The sequence below is a fragment of the Solanum lycopersicum genome, chromosome 3 (genome assembly GCF_036512215.1).
Source record: "Solanum lycopersicum chromosome 3, SLM_r2.1".
Taxonomy (NCBI): domain Eukaryota; kingdom Viridiplantae; phylum Streptophyta; class Magnoliopsida; order Solanales; family Solanaceae; genus Solanum; species Solanum lycopersicum.
Window position 1 is genome coordinate 54849104 of NC_090802.1, and position 6172 is coordinate 54855275.

Consider the following 6172-nt stretch of genomic DNA (forward strand, 5'->3'; position numbering starts at 1 on the left):
TTGAAGAAGGATCGGTTTTCAAGAAGGTGATGGTGGCGACAACAATAGTGGTTGTACGATGGCGTTTTGAAAAAAGAAAATTGAAGAGCTAATGGTAGGGGTGAAAAATAACCTAAAAACAATTTTTCCTTTTCTTTTCATAATATTTAGTTGTTATTTGGATTCAAAATGGCACATGTATGTTTTTTATAGGTGAATTTGCCACGTCACCATGAATGTATTACACTCTTTTTATACTTTTAGATGATTGTCAAAAAAAATCTTAGATGGTTCTAATTCAAGTTGGAATAAGTGTTCAATAGGTATATGTCATAGTTGAGGTTTACAAGTGAAATATGCGGACAACTTTAAGGGGTCATCTATAACTTAAGTCTTATAAATTCTTTAGGGAAGTATTGATGAGTTGATTTCTCAAATGGTAACCATTTCTTCTTTATTCCAATTTTTCAACAAGAAAGTAGTATTGATCTTTTTAGAATGCCTAAGGACATTGATCTTCCGTCTTGCTTAAGGATATATCTCTTTTCTTAGACTCGATAAGGAGAGAATACACCACTTGGGTGGAAGGGGAGTCCAGGGTTATTCTACATGGACATGGCTTCAAAAGGGATGTTTCTTTTGATAGTAAATGGAATATTTACCTTGTTAATTTTTTGGCGATGTCATTTTTCACTATGCTTTCACACAAGAAGATGAGAATAATAACAATTAGTTAAGTGAACATCTCGGAAATTAACTCAAATGTTGATGCACAAGTTTGCTTGAATTATCTTACCTACACAAGTTTACCTTGTTAATTTTTCGGCAATGTCATTTTTCTCTGTGCTTTCACCCAAAAAGATGGAGATAATATGTTATGGTCCCTATTATGGATCTAGTTATGGGATGCTGCAACATAAAAAGTTTTCTTCTTATGACCATTGATGTTGGTTCGTTAATAGAGAACCTGCAATCTCTCGAGTTACAGTACTCAAAAACTTAAATGACTTTTTTTCTTACATTTCCTAAGACAAACAAATATTTTAAATAAAATACTTAAAAGAGATAACTACTCCCATAAATTAGGACATGACTTCCTAACATTACTGGAATGAAAAACTGCACTATTAAAGGAAAATGACTACTACTAAAAGGAAATGATTACTGCTAAAAAGAAATAACTAATGTTGTAACTATTGGATGACTAATGAGTGATAAAATTACTCTTTTTGTTCAAATCCGCTTGTCCTCAAGCGCTAAATGCGGTGAGAAATCTGGTGTCTTGGATTGACTTCGTCTATAAAGTCAATCCAGAATAATTTCTTGCATCGATGACCTCAGGTGAATGGTTTCATAACAATTGAAACAAAGTCCCTTAAGTTTCCTCTCCTCCATTTCAGAACTGTTCAGTTTCTTCACAAATCTGACATGATATTTTGGTGAGAAACTTGTTGTTTTGGATTTGGCAATCATCTAACGATTGTGAACAAACGGGTTGTTCCTTGCATTCATAAAGTCGAGATAAACTCATCGTTGTAGCCAAATCTGGATGATTATGCAACTCAACCTCAATTGTTATATAATCAGCTAGACCACTGATATAAAGTTCAATTTTTTGCGACTGAGTGAGTGTACCAACCCGTAGAATTAATTTCTCAAACTTTCCTTGGTAATTTTCGCACACCCTATCTGGCATAATTCAGCAAATTCTCCCAATTTTTTACTTCTAATTGGTGGCACAAAGCGAATGTTACATTGACGTTTTAATTCATCCCAAGATGGTTGAGAAATATCTACCTCTAGTTGAAGAAACCAAAGTTGTGCATTGCCTTCTAAATGAAATGAAGCAAGTCCAACCCTTTCTTCTTCTGGATTTTGTTGGTGTCGAAAGAAGTGTTCACATCTGTTCAACCATCCCAAAGGGTCCTCTTGGCCATTAAATCGTGCGAAATCCAACTTTGTATGTGAGAAATGATGAAACTTCCTCCTACTTTTGAATCTGACCCTCCTATCCCTTTATTTTTTCTCTTCCAAACGCGATGCTGACTTGTATTTATATTTGAATCAGAAGCAACCTTAGAATTCTCTAAATCCTTTGGGAGTGCATCCAAACGAGCAATTTCTTAAAACTCATCCAAAAAATTAAATGTAAATATTTCTACGCACTCATTTTGGTTTTTCCTCAAACATATGATGGTTTAGAGGATGATATTATTTTCTACTTAATTAGAAGTCTCGAGTTCAAATTTTGAATATGAAAATAATTCTTGATAGATTGAATATCTCTTCAAAAAAAGCCTTACACAATTTTAAATTTTAAATTTTAATGCAGATGTCGGATGGAAAAAATCAATACAAAAATAAAAATTTGTTAAATGTTACTCCCTTTGTCCGAAATTGTTTGTCATTTTGCGCTTATCGAAAGTCAATTGACTTATTTTCAAAAGGTAAATTAGATCACATTAATTCTATATTTTAAACAAAAAATTAGATATTCTAAAATTATATGAAAAGTACTATAAATACTATTTTTTTGCAAATTAATATAATAAAAGATACATCTTAAAATGTTTGTCAAAAATTTTTTAATTTGACTCTAACAATAAAAAACATGACAAACAATATCGAACGGAGGAAATATTAACAAATAGAACAAAGCAAGAAAGAATTGGGAGGAGATCAGTAAAAGTAAAACGAAAAGATTAAAATAGAAGAGAAAAGGAAATGAAATGAAATAAAATAAAAGTGAAAAGTAGGTCCCAATAACATGTGACAGCCAAATAAGCTTCGTACAACTGACAGTAATTATATCCCGCACATAATAATATTTTTCACTTAATAGCAATCACAATACTAGTACTAAGACTATTCCTCCTACTACTTCCTACCAAATGAGGCCTATTCTTTTATCATTTTTGATCTTTTCCATTTTGAGTCCTTTTCCTTTCTTGACGTTACTTACTACTATCTTCCAGCCAAAACATATCCTATTACCCCTTTTTGGATAACTCCTTTTGCATTTTCGTTCTTTAATTGTCTTGTGATCTCAAAAATCTTTGATGGGGAGATTATTTGTGTTGACTCTTGAAGGCAGCATCTACAGCAGCAAGCACTGTGGAACTCATCTTGCCCTTTCTGAAAACATTCTTTCCAAGGTTTAACTCCATCTTTTCTGTTTGATCACTCTGTTGTTGTGATTTCTTGAAATTTAATTTTGATTTTGATTTGTTTCGTTATAAAAATACTATCTTTGGCTAGATCGGTGGTTTTGTTTCTAGAACTTGTTAGGGATTGTTGTTGGTCTGTTTCAGTAATTTTAGATGTATATAAAAATTGGCTAATTTAAATCAGTTATGTGAGAGAAGAATGTCTTAGATTGAGTAAATTTTACCCTAAAGGAGATGGGGTTTTTAGCATCAAAGAACTGGGTTTTGTGGAGTTGTTGATTTTGGAGTAAAAGGGGACTGTATGATGATTGTTTGTGAACTTATAACAAGTAGTTATTTACTGCTGATAGCATACCATACAAAATTCTAGCTTAATCCAGTTCTGAATTAGAGGAGTTGTTTGTTGAGTCTGATACTTGGAGTATACTTGATTAACATTTTCCATTTGTTCCATGGCTGTGTGCTAGTGGCTTGAATATTCAAACTATTATTGTTATGCCTAGTCCGTTGATCAGGTCCTGACCTATTTTCTACATTTTTATCAATTCGGTGCTTGCTTGGTCTCTTCATTTTGCTTAATTTCATCGTAATGTGCATTCATGACTTTCTATGAAGAATTCCATATGACTTCAATAGCATAAAATAAGACCTCATTTTCAAATGTTGCAGCTTTGAAACTACTGTTTCTTAGAAAATTCATATGCTTTTGGATAGAGTGAAAAGTTGATTCTGCAATTAATTATATTGAAGTTTATGTTACATTCTTGTTTCAGCCCTTAAATAGTGCTTGTACTCATTCTGAGTCATGAAGTTATCTAACTCTATGTTTTCCTTCTAATTTTTCCTTCAGTCTTTCCAGTGCAGACATGGGAAGGCTTATCTCTTCAAGAAGGTGTAAGGCTATTTGATTCTGCACATTTAATCATCAGATATGTTTGTGACATTTTCTCATGTCCAATTTTTTAACTTGCAACATGAAAATCACAAGTGCAATTTCCAACTTCTGTTGGTTTTATTCTTGTTAGAGTATTTGATAGTTGTTAAGATTATCTTGGCATTGATGGGACATAAGTTATTTGTAGCTTGTTTAGATGAACAAAATTTTATTACGACGGTCAAGCTTATCCATACCTCTGGTACAGAAAGATGAAAAAGCTACCGTATAAATCCTCTTATTTGACTTCCACCTCTTCTTTTACTGGTGTGGAGAATACTGTTAATCTAGAAAGTGAAAAAAGATGAAGTGTTGAAGAATTCGTGTTGGTAGTAGTTAGCCAAAATTTTCAGATTTGAAATGAAAAAAGATTTGTTATCAAAAGTTGATTGCAACTGGAGTATGTGCAAATTATTTGGCTTTTACTCTACATGGGTCACATAGTTCTCAGGATCTTTGATTTTGTTATTAGCTCCGAGTCATTATTATTATGGAAGGTCACAACCAACCTAGAGTATTTGAGCGCACCTGAAAAGTTGTGTACAAGGCAGGCTATACCCTGTAGGTTTATTTGTTGAAGACATAATACTTTATAATTGTATCTTCATACATTTGTGTCTTTGACATTCCTCTCAGGATCTGATTTTTTTATGAGCTCTGAGTCATTATTATTTCGGAAGGTCTTAACTCATGACCAACCTAGAATATTTGAGTTCACATGAAAAGTTGAACAAGGTAGGCTATACCTTGTAGGTTTAGTTTGTTAAAGACATGGTACTTTATATGTATATCTTCATACATTTGTGTCATTGACTATAAAATTAGCACCAGAGTTTGGTCTATTAAAATTACTATAGAATTCAGTGGGGATTTTACCAGACTATTATATCGTGTACTTTTGAATGTATTTCTAGGAGTACAAACATTAACACATCAATATATAGAGTAACTTCTTACTTGACTTGGGTTATTTTTCACTTGGTAGCAGCATTACAATAGTTACATGGCTGAATACATATATTATGAACCACTTGATTGCTCCTGTTCAAGAGTTCTGCTCTTCTCAAACCTCTTCATTTAATTTTATCATTTAGCAGAAACATACAAAATGATAATGCACTTTGTAGTTCTGTGTATTCTATACGCCTTGTGTTTCTTTTGACAGGGTGAATATCACTTCTGGTGAGATATAAAATAGAATGATGATGACTGGTATGCACACTGTGGCAGACATTTTCTGTGTCTGTTGTGGGTCAAATGTTGGATGGAAATATGTGAGTATGGAGTGATAAAATGCTAGACATTGTCTTTTGGCAGTTGCTAGAAGTCTTAGATGTTCCTAATATGACGATTCTTTTCAGGAGACCGCCCATGAGATGAGCCAAAAGTACAAAGAAGGAAAATCAGTGCTTGAGCGGTCAGTTGATTACTTCAGTTTTCTTTAGAATTGAGTTAGGAACATATCATAAGTCCTCACTGAGGTACTTTCTTTTATACTCAACAGGTTTAAGATTTGTGGCCCTGATGGAAGCCATTACTCGGCTAGTCATGATATTCATGTTGCAGGAAGTGATGCTGATGATGTTTGATCACATCCAGAACAAAAATTCTATCCCAAAATGTACATTCTTTAACTCACCACCCTATTAGTTCTTTATGGACCATTGGATTCTTGAATAGCTTAAGCTACTACAACTTCTTTAAGCTTGTCCTCTATTGTGTATGATAACATGGAAGCTGTCATGTGTTGTTGCAAACTAACATGACCATCTGCCTACATTTATTTGCAATGACAAGACATTACTAGTAGCAACCACTCTGATTTCATTGCTTTGATCTTTCCATTGTAGTTTGGTAGCTAGATAGAGCTATGTGGGTATTAGTTATGCAGGTATTACTTACGTAGGGTTTAGTTATGCAGGTATTACTTATGCGGGTATTAGTCATGTAGGTATTAGTCAAGCAAGTAGTCTGGACATGTCTTTTTGAAATAAAACCAGGACTATAAATTGATTTGCCGTCTAGTTTGCCCTTTTCCATAACCATCCCATATCCTCCCTGAGTGACTCGCATAGACAAAAGCTTAAAAAAT

At 33.3% G+C, this 6172-nt stretch overlaps 1 pseudogene; it reads left to right on the plus strand.

The window, feature by feature from the left end:
• The first annotated feature begins 2824 nt into the window (after positions 1 to 2824).
• On the plus strand, positions 2825 to 5902 carry LOC101257053 (protein yippee-like; annotated as a pseudogene).
• The last annotated feature ends 270 nt before the right edge of the window (positions 5903 to 6172 follow it).